Consider the following 14,843-nt stretch of genomic DNA (forward strand, 5'->3'; position numbering starts at 1 on the left):
TTAGGGGGAAAGAATCTCATAGCTATCTGCCATAACCCAGGGATTGGGTTTTCAAACCCAGGGATTTGCTTTTCAAATAGGAGTCCCCTTCCCTTCTCAACCACTGCCCAACTTCCACCATCAAATTCAGGCAACATAACTCCCAGGAATGAAGAAGTATAAAGAGGCAATGATTGGCATAATAGGCAGTATTTATTAAAACCACAGAATCGCATGTTACCTAGTGATCCAGTTTAAAATATGCTAAAAGGTTAAAGTAAGACAACTAGGAAACAGAGAAAGAAAGAGTGTTAGCAGTGTGGTGGTTAAAATGGTAGGGTTAAAACCATACTGTCTGCTGCCCCTCCCTCTAAATAGAATATGATGGGATTTAGAGTTCTCTGTACCTTATAGGCTCTTTCCTCTCTGCCTACTGAACTCGTCCATTGAGGATCCTGCAAATATCATCTTTTCTTGGTGCTTTCCCTAATGCCACCTGCTACAAATTTAATCCTCACAACAACTCTATGAAACAGTTTCTTAATACTACTTTTGTTTTATAAATAAGAATTCCAGAGTAGCAAGAGATTAGGTGACTTGCCATAGACCCACAAAGGATTTCTCACTCCAGAGTCCATGCTCTAAACAATGCTACTTTAAGGATGATCTGAGGACAAATGCCAGTCCACAGCTGTTTCTCACTAGTCTACAGTGGATACAGACATTAAGAGGAAACACATCCAGTGCTGTGCAACAAAGTAGCCAATAGCCTCATGTAGTTATTTCAATTTAAATTGACTTAAACTAAATAAAATGTTTAGTTTTTCAGTCCTACTAGCCCCATTTCAAATGCTTAATAGCCACATGTGGCTAGTAGCTCCCATACTGGGCAACACAGACATAACATTTCCATCATCATAAAAAGTTCTATTGGATAGCATTAATTTAGACATCTTTATAATCAGCTGACTAAATTTGTCAAATATAATGATTTAAAAATGGTGCTTCTCTTTGTATGTCTCTTTCATTTCATTTTTCTAATTTACTGCTGATCTATTTTGCAAAAAGTATCAGTCTGCAACAAATTTGAAATTTTAAAAGCTAGGCTTTCACCAAAAATAATTTGAGAATCACAGTAATAAGCTACTATATTATAGGGATAAATTCCAAATTCAGCCAGTATACAAGGCTTTCAAAATATGGCTCCAACTTTTCCCCCTCTAGAGCACACAAACGTTTTCATTCTTTTTTAAGTTTGTTTTGTTTTGAGAGAGAGAAAGAGAGCACAGGAGCAGGGAGTGGGAGGGAGAGAAGCTTAAGCAGGCTCCACACTCAGCACAGAGCCCAACACAGGCTTGATCTCAGGACCCTGAGATCATGACGTGATCTGAAATCAAGAGTCGGATGCTTAACCACCTGAGCCACCCAGACACCCCACAAATGCTTTCATTCTTTTTCTCAGTCTCTCTTTCTCTCTTCCCCTTTTCCTCTCTTTCTCTCTTAAACACACACACACACACACACACACACACACACACACACATCTTAGGGAAGCTTCTAGATACTGTGGCTAGCCCAAATTGAGATGTTTTCTAAGTGTAAAATACAGACCTGATTTAATCTTTAAAATCAAATACTTCATACTTAAGTACGAAAAAAACATAAATATTTCAGATGTATTAGGTTAAATAAAATATAACATTATTCACCTGGTTTTTATGTTTTAATATGAAATTTGAAATTTTTAACTTCATATTTATATTTATATTGAACAGTAATGCTCTAGCTGCATTGAACTTGACACTGTTCTTCCAATACCCAGGCCGTTTCATAACTCTGGATCTCAACATATTTTCCTTTTCTTTTCCTGCAAGACCCTTCTCCTCACCCTATTCCTCTTTTTCTGACAAATCTTCACCCATTCTTTAATGAAAATGCTTTAACAATCACCTCTTCTTTGGAGTCTCACCAAATACCACTCCGGAGTTATGTGCACCATTTTCCATGCTTCTACCATAATTAACAATATTATCAACTAAAATATTTGTTTGTAAATTTGTCTCTCCTACTCTTGAAGTCGAGTAGGGTAAATTATTCATCATTGTACCTTCAATCATTGTATCTGCGTATAAACACTCAGAACATTTTCATTTAAGGAATGAATGAGCCCTTAATCTCTCTAGATCTTAGAGTACTTGCCTTGCCTCCTTTACAAAGAAACTGAAGGAATAAGAACTTGCTATCATATTTAAAAATATTTTGAAAAATTATAAAAACTATACATTGATGTTGCTCTCCTTTTTATTGTAACTCTTTATATGCAAGGTTCTTGGTTTCTATACTCACCATTACTGATGCTTGTTTTTAAAAGCTAAATTTTATTAAACCATGAAAATATTTCACCAGATTGCAATTTATTCTTCAAAGTACATTCTTTCAATGTGGTCTTGGTGCAAAAAAAGAAGAAAAGGTCAATGACACATCTATCAATTAACACTAACCACAAGTATCTACTTCTCATTAAAAATTCTCTAAGCAGGGCGCCTGGGTGGCACAGTCGTTAAGCGTTTGCCTTCAGATCAGGGCGTGATCAGGGCGTGATCCCAGCGTTCTGGGATCGAGCCCCACTTCAGGCTTCTCCGCTGGGAGCCTGCTTCTTCCTCTCCCACTCCCCCTGCTTGTGTTCCCTCTCTCACTAGCTGCCTCTCTCTGTCAAATAAATAAATAAAATCTTTTAAAAAAAAATTCTCTAAGCATCCCTTAAACATTAAATATTCCATAATATCTTTCTAGTGATGGATTAGAATCTTATAATGGCAATATTGTGGAGATACAGGAGAGCTTAGGAATCCCTAGTCCCTACCCTTCTTTTGCAGAAACAGGGCCTGTGCTGTGATTCCTAGATAGCAGATAAACCAGCAAGTACAATCAAACAGGTAACTGCACCAACTAGTGCAGACTTCCCAGAGGATTACAGATTGTTTTCTTATAGGAAACTGTATGCATTTACATATAATAGAAATTCAATGAAGGACACCCAAATGCAGTCTGAGAAGCAAACGACTATAACAAAAACTATGTACTCAAACAGTCTCATATATAGAGTAGCACCAGAACACAGAGAAGAACAAAAGAAAGCATGAAAAGCTATAGAGAAGACATGACATCTCAAGACAGACTCGAGTAATGGCTCCACAGGCAGAGAAGGGATCACTTTCAGAGGGACAACTGGGACATCATCCCTAGGCTACATTCTGGTTAGAAGATATGTTCAGAAAATAAGGGTCTGCATCTAACATTTTTACATCTCTTTGCATATATGTCAGTTGAATTAATAGAAAACATGCCATTTTGATAATAATTCTTAATGCCTGCTAGCATGGTCAGTTAAATTAATTTTGACACTAAAAAATGATGTAATTACTTTAAAACATAAACCAGTATCTTTGAGAGTTGTTCTTAATAACTTAACTACACTTTATCTTCAATCCCACAAATGCAATAAATACTTATTTTTAAAAGTAGTTTAATTTAAAAGATGATAGATTTGTTCCCTTTCAATGGATCAGTTTTTCCCTGAATGTAATACCAGTACTTTAGAAAGTTTACTAAGATCAAAGGCACAGAACTACGTAAGAAATCACCTAAAACACCTGACATAAGTAAACACTAAACAAATATTAGTTGATTCTAAACCTGGCTTTCCCTAGAACACAATCTGAAAATTACTGATGTAATTCTTGGCTAAAATGCATAATTATATATCTCTCCAGTAGAACACTGCAAGAGTCTTTTATTATTATTCTTTTTAGGAAGGCACATTAGCCCAACTAAGATATGTTTTCATTAATAAATAGTAGAACATAATATTTATTACTAACAGTACATAGTTGGAGAGGTAACAAAAATGGAAGAAAATATTGCTGTATCGCATTCCACTTATGAAAAACACTGTAAATATGTAATTTGTAGTTTGTAACTTAAAACCAAATAATGTAATCCAATATATAATTTATACATTCCTAGCAAGAAATAGAGCTTTATAATAAAAATTAAAATAGTGAAATACAGAGACAGAATAAAACCAAATAAAGGCCAATATAATCAAGGACAGCTTGAGGAAATATTCTCCCAATTCACACATGCAAGGTCACCATACACCAAAAAATTCATTCTGGACTTGGAGTCAATTCAAAAGAGAAGAATGATCAAAGGCACCAGTTCATTTGCATGAAAGAATCAAAAAACACCCGCCCTCCTCAGTGTGAAAAGACATAGGCCAAAAGTAGAAATAGTTTGGTGTATGAAATCAAGAAGGGTTTTGATAACACAAATAAAGATTTACTCACTAAATCTTTTCATATTAGTACTAGGGAAGAGTCCTAGTAGCTCACAGCTAATTTTGGGAAAATCAAAATGTACAGTTTTTCACAATGAGTGATAAACATGTGAATAGTTCCCTCAACAGAAGAAAGAATTTGATAAAATCATGAATGATGCAATCATTGGAAGTTATTTTAATCTACCAAAAAGCACTGGCTCCACACTGACCCAAGCAAAGTTCCCTGAGGGTCACTCGGAGGATCTGCTGGCCTGAAAGACCTAGTCTGCCCTGGCTCAGATATACAAATATCCCTACACCATCATTTCAGTGAAATAAAGTTAAGCAAGCTAGAGTAGTATTTTTTTTTTTTTACAACCTGCAAAGAGAGAAAAGAATTCTATGGTGATCAACAAAGACAAGTAGTACTACTCATTTCAAACATCTCCTTTTTATTAACCGTAAAAAGTGTTCTGTTTTGGGTCATAACTTCATCTCGCCATTCATTTACCAAAAATCTATTGATCACCTACTGAGCACTGAAGACACAAATGTGTGAGAGAATATCCACACCCTCAAAGAGCTACCAAGTATAAATAGGAAGACAGAATGTAAAAATCCCTGTAACTAGGGCAGTTACAAGGTTCTGTGAGAACAGAGGAGAGGAGGGGATGAAGAGGCCAATGCCTGAGTTGAGGTTTCAAGGGTACTGAAGGGCATGTGAAGAAGGTGGGAGTGGCACTGAAGAAAAGGTAACCCAACACGGGAACAACCCAAGCAAAGACACAGTGGCTTTACAAAACATGGGCTCCGGAGGAAAGGGCAAGTAGTCGGGGGTAAATAGTGGACGATACAGTAGTAACGGGGTCCGACTGAGATCTACTGGTGAAGCTCCAACATATAGGGAGCAAAACGCCCCAGGGTGCTGAACAAGGGATACAAAGAACGTTTCCCATCCCTCAGGCAGCTGGAAAAGGAAGGACGCAAGGAAGGGAGGAAGGGAGGGGAGGGAAAGAAGGAGGGAGGAGAAAAAAGGAAGAAAAGTTTGTTTGTTTTTTTAGTTTTAATTCAATTAGCCAACCTACAGGACATCACTAGTTTCAGATGTAGCATTCAACGATCCATCAGTTGGGTACAACACCCAGTTCTCATCACACCACGTGCCCTCCTTAATGCCCATCGCCTAGTTACCCCATCCCCCCCACACACCTCCCCTCCAGCAACCCTCAGTTTGTTTCCTATAGTTAAAAGTCTCTGATGATTTTTCTCCCTCTCTGATAACTTCCCACTCTGTTTTCCCTCCCTTCCCCTACAGTCCTCTGCCCTGTTTATTTCACGTAAGAGTGAAACCATATGATAATTGTCTTTCTGTGATTGACTTATTTGCCTCACCATATTACCCTCCAGTTCCATCCACATCGATGTAATGGTAAGTATTCATCCTTTCTGATGGCTGAGTAATATTCCATTATATATATACACCACATCTTCTTTATCCATTCATTTGTTGATGGATACCTCTGTTCTTTTCTTTCTGATCTTCACTACCTCCCATATCCTCAGCACAGAGAACGCATCCAGATTCCACCTCAGGGCAAGGATAGCATATGAAGTTCCTCAAAATCCTCAAACACACCACTACTTATTACTATCTGGTTATTCCTTGGAATTTTCACTGAGGGAAAAGTAACCCACGCTTACAAAAGGTGCATTAGTCAAGCAATTCATTTATAAAAAAACTCAAGATTTTCTTCCATTTAAAATTCCTAAATACTCGTAGCCTAAGTGACAAAAAAAAATCTAGTGCACTCTTGAACAATTACAGGGCATATGAAATATCTAAACTTAAACTGCACATTTTCTAAAAATACTGTTTATTTTTTATACAAAGGTTGAAGTCATTGTTCCTTTACTTGAATTCAAACTATAAAAATATTAAATATTATACCCTTCAAAATCTTAAACAACTATTTTTAAACCCATGCGGTATCATGCCTTTGAATTCAGAAAGTTCTATATTCAAAGGAAATTGGGAGCACTATTTGACAAAGACTTGCTTTTCATATATTGTCTTCATGATCCATAGTTACAGATTATCTTTTTCATAAAAAGAGATAAAGTTCTTTATAATGTCGTTTTCTTTCTTTTTTACTTAAATCTGGAAGCAAACTGAAGCAAAACCAACTTTTCTCCTACTGTGAATTATTTTCTCTCTAATAATAGGTTTATATGTTGAGGAAACAAAACAAAATCCTTTGCTTCTATTTCTAAATATTTTTCCTAGAATAATATTGCTTAAAAATGTCTCAGGCTATGACAGAAATGCCAGGATGAATAGACTAAGTGAAGTGGAAAGGGACACGATGAAAAGAGAATGAACTGAAAGACAGAAGGAGTAGGATTTAGGGACTGAGGCTTTCACTGATTTTTAATTGTGTCACTTTTTTCTTCTGAAGACTGAATATACTACCTACATGAAAACTTAAATATTTCCCCTAAACTTTCCATTGCTGAACAGAGCTCACTGATATAAATTTAACTCTTAGTCTCATTCTAGAGCATGTCACAGACATAAAGACCAGAAATTCTAAATGCTGGCAGAGACAGTGGCACATCGAAGCTCACTTTCTGACTCCTGCTAACATGCCTAGATTTATAATGATTAGCCCTTTAACCATCTTAAGGAAGATCATCCTTTCCTTTATTAAATTCAAAATTCACACAGTGCCGGGCTTCCATTTTCCATAGCTGATATTACAATTATTCATTCAATCATTCAAGAAAGCTCATTGAGAACTTATGACATGTCAGAACTATGCAAGAATTTGGAGAAGACAGAAAAATAAGCAAGACTCAGTTCCTGCTATTGGCAGGCACTATTAATTATCTATTCCATAGCCATTCCCCCTTTTTCTTGCTAACCAAAGTTCAATTTTGTTTGAAATGCAAAGTGTCCGGCCTCATTCATCTAAGCCAGTTGTTCTCAATATGGATGGTGCTACCCCTAGGAGTCGTTTTTGAATGTGTGGTGGGGGAGGGAGCATTTCTGGTTGTCATGAGAGCGTGGGGGTCCTATTAGTAATTACTCGGCAGGGGTCACAGATAGTAGACGGACTGTGACACAGGGTACAATCCTGTATACTAAGAACTCTCTAACATTCCACATAGATTTTTTTTTAAATGTGAAAAACCCATTATGTGAACCTTAAACCTAACTGTATTGTATGTACAAAAGTAGTTTTTTTATAGTTTTGATGCAAGTTAACTTCTTCAAGAAGCAACTACCATGTATATCCAGGGAGGACTATGCTTTATTTTCTTCAGAACTTTACTGTGGGCTGGTCCTCATCTCACCAAAACACTCATGACTACGCCGCTTCTGGTCCTGGAAACACCACCACCACACCCCTGGGCCATCTATGCTGTCACATTCACCACGCAAGCATCCGACTACTTCATTACGTTTAGTGGAGTCACGCCTGCAAATGTACATTTTGAAGTAGTTTCTTAGAAATTACTTTCCTTTAATTTCTCCTCTACATTATAGTTAGGATAGCATACTGATTTAATCAAAAATGTACATAAGCAGGTTATCTGTGATGCTTCTTCAGAATAATAAAACAGGTACCATAAATTATTATTTTTTAAAAAGGAGGGATTGCATCTAATAGGATAGTGAACTAGTGGTTTAGGTGAACTGGACAATTTTTTTCCTCACTCTTCCAGCCGACCTTGCAGCCAGAGGAGGCCTGTGACCCGGTTCTATCCAAAGAGACTCAGACAGAAGCCAACGACAAGAAAGTGGCCACAATTCTAGAGCTGCATATGGCACTTTGTGACCATGCGGGCAAGTCCAAGACAGCTGGTCCTGGCATCACTGAGCAGCTGAACCAATACCAGCACCACCAACTCGTCTGTTAGGTGAGGAAAATACACTCCACTTGTTTCAGCCACTGTTAGCTGGATTTTCTGTTCACTGAGCTGTGATACATTTCCAACTGCTATACTATTTTATGGGCTTCTTGGGGGTCCATAATTAAATATATTTTTTATACTGATACCATAAGGAAGGTCCAGGATCTGGCCTACAGTCTACCTAGATTTCCCACATGCACCTGGATTCTCAATATTCAACATCAAACTAGAATCTTCCCTTCCAAACCTGTTCTTCCTTTGTTGTCTGCCCTACTCAGTAAGTTAGAAACTGCAGTGTATTATTGGATTCTTGCCTCTCTCTCAGGGAGAACAGGTGAACAGTTGGCAAGTTCTGCCTGTAATTCCACCTTCAAGTTCTTTCTTGACTAATTTCCCTCCTCTCCACCTTATCATCACTCCCCTGGCTCAGAACCTCATTATCCTTCATTTGAAACACTTTTTCACACATATCCTTGCCTTAGAGCCAGGTCCCTTTCCAACCCATCTTCCTTACTGCCACCAGAATTATCTTAAACCTAAATCGAATGACTCCTTGGCTTGCAACATCTGTTTCCCCACTGTTCGCTGTTCAGTGTTATGGGTATGGCAGTCTTCAAGATCATTCCCTGCTGTTCCCCCACCCTGACATCAAAGCCCCAACAGGCTGTGTATCAGTCCTTGATGTCACAGAACACTCTTTATGCCTCTCTGATTTTGCTCATGCTATCCTTCTGCTAAAGTGCCCTTTCACTGGTGCCTGGGTGGCTCAGTTGGTTAAGCAACTGCCTTAGGCTCAGGTCATGATCCTGGAGTCCCAGGATTGAGTCCCGCATTGGGCTCCCTGCTTGGCGGGGAGTCTACTTCTCCCTCTGACCCTCCCCCATCTCGTGCTCTCTCTCTCATTCTCTCTCTCTCAAATAAATAAATAAAATCTTTAAAAAAATAAATAAATAAAGTGCCCTTTCACTCTTTCTCCATTTGGAGAAGTTGCAGTCATAACAAGGTCCAGCTCCTCAGTCTCCAGCTCCCAGGCAGGATTACTCGCTGCCTTTTCAACAATGCATTGTATGCTCCATGTTTTTGTGTCTGTCACCCTGCTGGACTATATATCACTTAATAGCGATAATATTTTACAGTTATAAAATTCACCAAGCATGTTTTCTGCAAGGAATATGTTTTATTTATTTTGTATACTAAGCAAATAGCAAAATTCCTGTCAATAAATATTTATAGAATAAATGAATAAATTCATCAAACAAGTAGTTATATTTCACAACATAAGTATATGGCTCTGATTCATCACTTTCATGATTACTTTTCCTGCATCGGACATGAATTTGCTCCTTTAAATTGTAGCATATTCACAAGTTGCTTTCATAAAGGGAGTCAAGAGACCCAGGACTAGGTCTTGGCTGTCCCTCTCTAGATGTATGACTTTGAACAATGTATTGGAAGTCTCTATGTGCAAAATAAGGAGTTGCATACCAGCTCTAATAGTCTACTACGGATTTTCTTAAATTTTTAATAGGAGTCACACTTTTCTTTGCACTCCATGATAGCACTTGACTAAATCACCTTATACCAAACACTTAATCGGGTCATATATAAAAACCACTACTCAGTCTACCATTTTGTCTCCTCCTACTAGCCAACTGAAATTGAACTCACAAAAGTCATTATGGATGCCCTTGTTCCTAAATCCAATGAAAACATTTCAGTTCCTATCATACGTGACATCTGAAACATTTAACTCTATGAACAGCCTCTCCTTTTCCAAATACCCTTCTTCCTGTATCTAACCCTTCCCAACCTTTTTCTGTAGGGTCTCTTTTCTCCATCTCTCCTTCAAAGCTTTTTTTTCCCTATGGCTCTGTCCTTGACCCTCTTCTCCTACTACATATTCTAACTGGGAAGGTCATCCACTTTAAGGCTTCATTTACCACGCATGGCATGAGCTCAGCTATAGGTTAATAAGCTCTCTGAGTTTGGATGCCCACAGACACCTCTAACTCAGCGTATCTAAACCCTTCTTATGACTTTTCCCCCAAGTCAGTTCCTCTCCCTGAATGCCCACTCTTGATGCATGGCATTTCTACCACTGATCATCTGCACCATTTGGGTCATCTCACCCTCTTTTAAACCCTTCAGCCACTTGAGTATTAAGTGCTATCAAATTTAAGTGCTAAAAAGCCCTCAAATCTACCTTTCCCCTCTAAATCTTCCTCACCAGCTTGGTTTCTGGCCATACTACCTTAACCTGAACCACCACAGCAATCTCTGAACTCATCTCTACCTTTCCCCTCTAAATCTACCTTTCCCCTCTAAATCTTCCTCACCAGTTTGGTTTCTGGCCATACTACCTTAACCTGAACCACCACAGCAATCTCTGAACTCATCTCCCTGTCTCCAGCCTCCTCTCCTCCCATACATTCTCTTTACTACACTGGCTGTCTTTCTTCAAAATATTTATATTCGAAATGTATATCTCTCCCACTAAAATGGGGACTCAATGTGGGCAGGAACTGTGTAGAAGCCATCTTTGAACCTCTAGGATCTAGCATTGATCTGACATTTAGTAGGTACTCAATAAGCATAGGCAGGAAATGAATTTGTTTGGGAAAACTCTAAGAGCTAGCAGGCATATGGGTTGGGGAGGAGGAGTGAATGTACATTCCAGGCTGAAGAGTAGCTCTTCTCTCTTTATAATTTAAAGAAAAGTGCTTAGTAATATGTACTGTCTTGAGCTTAACCTTTCTGTCTAAGCAGATAATTCCCAGCCATAAGACTATTTCTTCTTATAAGCATATGTGTCCTCATTGGCACCTAATTTACTGCTTTTTAGAGTAAGCGTTCAGACTTTATTTGTTCATATTAGTTTTCTAGTATCTATTTTTCACATGATGGGGGACAGGAGGGCAAGATAGAAAAAAAGGAAGAGACCAGAGAAGAACCTTTCCTCCCACTGTACCTTCAGTTATACCCACTAAGAAAAAAAAAAATTACATAGAGTTTGAAATCTTTTGAAAGTCCCTAGTAAAAACTGGTGAAATGTGAACGAGATTTTCCCAATGGCAATTTCCTGGTTTCGATATTCTATAGCCACAGATGTGACCATTGTGGGAAAGCTGGCAGAAGGATACAACAGGATCTCTCTCTTTTTTGTGACAATCTATAAGTCTATAATTATTTCAAAATAAAAAGTTTGAAAAAAAAGACCTACCTACCAGACTCCTTTTTAAGCATTAAAAAAAAAAAAAAAAATCATAACACTTATTTGTACTTCTGGGGGAAAAAAAAATACAAGAGTGAACCAGAACTGGTCCAACTCCAAAATAGGGAGAGGAGTGTTCAGGCCCACTTCTCCTACCATCTTAGACTAGGATTCACCTGTATCCAATAACTTTGCCATTATTTTTCTAACAGCCAAGATAACGAGGCTTCATTTCCAATGTCTCTGACTTTGAACATGTCATCCTAAATAAGGTATGGGCATCATAGAGAAAAAGGAGGAGGACTGAAGGAAGAGAGACAAATCCTAACAGCCAGGCAAAGAAGCCAGTACGTGATACTCCATTTATTCCCACTGGTTCTGGAAGTCAGTACAGCGACAGCAGGTTATTGAGGTGATGAGAGGAGGGTAAGTAGTAAACTGACAGGTAGTCCCCTTCCCAGAAGGAACTGTAGGAATTATAGGGGTGACAACTTGCTGGGAGAGGCTCACCAAGAGACCCCTCTCCTCCCACCCGCCATATTGAATCATTCATGGCCAGACTCTATAGATCTCAGGTGATCTTCTCTCTCTTGTCCCTCCTTGTGTCCTGACATTTTACTGTTTACCAGTGAGCAGTTTTTGAGTTTGCCTTCTAAAAAAATTAATTGGGCTCATTCTACTAATACTTTTTCCGGATTTCTTTATTCCTTTCAAGTTTCTTGAGTGTATAAAACAACGCAGCCTAAATTCCTACTGTTCTTTGTAGGCATATTTGTTCACATAGCCAAATGTAACTGACTTTTGACCTACATCATAATGGGACTGAGAGAAATAAATATAAAGTTCCCTTACATGCTGCTTAAGTGAACAATATGATTAAAATTCCAACAAATGAAATCAACCATAAACCCTAGGACAAACTTTGTATCCTTGGCTTGCATAATCTGTACTGAAATTCAAAGAGGCTGTGAGACTGTTCTTGGTCCCTTTGTTAGCTGAAGATGCCAAACTGACCATGAGGGTGGATGCCTTTGAGACTAGGGGTCTGATCTGTGACTCGGCCACATGCATACACGCCTGCAGTCAGCAGCCATATGAAGCACATACGATCAATAAAAACACAGATAAATCATGAAGAATGCAGCTTATATGCCTTGGAGCCAAATACAAAGTGGGTAACCCTAGACATTTGCAATTCTGAGGCCCTATGATCCAGGAGAACCAAAAAAAGCGATGAAAGGAAATGGGATTGTAGCCTCGTAAAGTTCTAGTTTTCCAGGACTTGGACCCCCAACATAAGAGTAATAGGAAGTGTTTTATTTCTGCCAGTAAAAGCAGCAAAGCATTTGTCTTCGATCTGGTGATATTAAAAAGCTATTAAAAGGCACGGCAGCCTCTTCCAGAGGCAGGAGAGAGAATATGGTCTTCCTTGAATCAGACAAAGTGCAGAAATCTTCCAGAGAGTCAGCTGCAGAAAACTATAAAGCTAGAGATATATAGATTTAATTACCATTCACCAATATAGGGTTACAGTAAGCTGACTGTATTAATGTGTTTTTATTGCTAAACAGCATGTTTCCCCCATGTATCTTCCCCTGAACTGGTTAATAACAAGTTCCAACGAACACTCTGGTAGAGATATTAGTAATTTCCTTTGGAACATGCCTTTCAGTTTCCCTCACTTTAGCCAGGCTCCCCTATCCCATAAACACAAAAGCAGAAAGACCCTCAATGAATCTTGCTGCAAACGCAATTTCTGTTACAGCCCAAGCCAGGGAGGCCTGTTCAGCAAGTCACTTACTGCAAAATTTGCTATTAAACCTGTCAAACAGACATATATGAAAACACCGCTTCACTAAACAGCTGTTAAGTTTCATGAGCTTAAAAAGGAAATACCATCTAGCTATACACTGTTAACTCAACAGAGATTCACCATTCAGGTTTAAAATCTGATACGCGGGTACACTGTTCCCCAAATCCTAACATTTGCTCTCTGCTACGAGATGGCTGACACATAGCAGCATTAGCAAACACCGGCTGAGAGCACACACATACTTCCTTCACAGCAGTGCGAGCTAAGCTCCCTCCTTCCGCGTGGGGCGTGCGGCATCTGTTGCTTCGGGCTCTTGCACAGGAAAAAGAGCATTTCTCAACGGTGTCAAGGGGAAATGAATGCACTGATTCCTCTCTGTCCCAGTGGTCAGACATTAATCAAAGGTGCCAAAAGAAAAGAGTTAAGCCAAATAGATTCACAGTAATGGAGCTAAAACAATTATTCAAAGTGCTTAATCAGTCAATGTAAAATAAAACCATTGAAGCACTACATCAGTGAACAGCCAGCAACATTATCCTGGGGGGAAAGAGCATTCATAAAACAAGTTTTCTAGGAAGTGGAGAAAGCAAGGTGATACAGCAAATGCTTGACAGCAGGAAATTAAAAAGGGGACCTAAACAAAATAAAGACGGAATTAGGGAGACACTTAGGGAGAGACGAGCACGGAGTGTGGAGCAAAGGCCGTGGCAGAAAATGCACCCCAGTCCAGAAGTGAGGAGGAAGGAGAAAAGAGCTCACAGAGGCCCAGGGACCGGCAGAGAGTGCTTTTTCGTAAAGGGCAATTTCTAAAATTCAAAAAGCCATTTTTAAGAAGAGAATCCCATTCATCAAGAGATGAGGTGTATGATTTAAAGGATTATGAAGATAGGTTTAAAGGAAAAGATTCCTGGATCCCGGATAGAGACTGCAGACCAAACAGGGAGAAGAGAACTGGCTTCCCTCTGGGGAGAGACAGAAAAGGCTTAGGAGGAGGACAGAGAGAAATCAGAAGAATCACAGCTTATCTCAATTTTTGTGACTTATTTCCCAATCTCTCACTCGAAAGATGAAAAGCCCATCGTCAGGTCACCCAAGTCATTGTGATGGGAAATGAGGTGAGGAAACACTCAGTTTGGAATAATCACCCCCTAATTGCCTAGAGGTCTACTAAATCTGTGAAGGATCGGCCTATTTCCTCAATGTAGTGTGTTTGATTTCCCTCCAGAGAATGCAGGAAATTGTAGCCTTTGAAACAGATGAGAAGTTTTGGATAACATCAGATTCTACTGGAAAGCCCCGGGGAATGAGTCGGCAACTCGCAGCCCGCACCACGGTGTCTGATACATTTAGTAGCAGATGAGGGGAAGTTTGTTGTGACAGCTGTGCGGAAAAAAGTCTGAAGGTTAGGTGGGTTTGCAACATGAGAAGGTGATCTGGGTTCGGAAAAAGCAAAGCCATCTTCAGAAGAGCTCACAGAAAAATGAACAAAAGGAAGCGCAGAGCAGGTGGGGGAAGCAGAGCGAGCCCGGCTTGTTGGGAAGTTCTCTGCCCTGTTTCCCTGCATCGGGAGTGCCTACTGCCCGGTCTGAAGACACCCCCCCCCC

The 14,843-nt window shown here is 39.2% G+C and overlaps 1 protein-coding gene across 4 annotated transcripts in view; it reads right to left on the reverse strand.

Moving 5' to 3' along the window:
• CPQ (carboxypeptidase Q) overlaps positions 1 to 14,843 on the reverse strand; it is a 439,142-nt gene that overhangs the window by 345,151 nt on the left and 79,148 nt on the right. The gene's annotated exons all lie outside the window — the stretch shown is intronic.

Source organism: Ursus americanus, chromosome 9 (genome assembly GCF_024610735.1).
Source record: "Ursus americanus isolate L20-20 chromosome 9, mUrsAme1.1.p, whole genome shotgun sequence".
Classification (NCBI taxonomy): Eukaryota; Metazoa; Chordata; class Mammalia; order Carnivora; family Ursidae; genus Ursus; species Ursus americanus.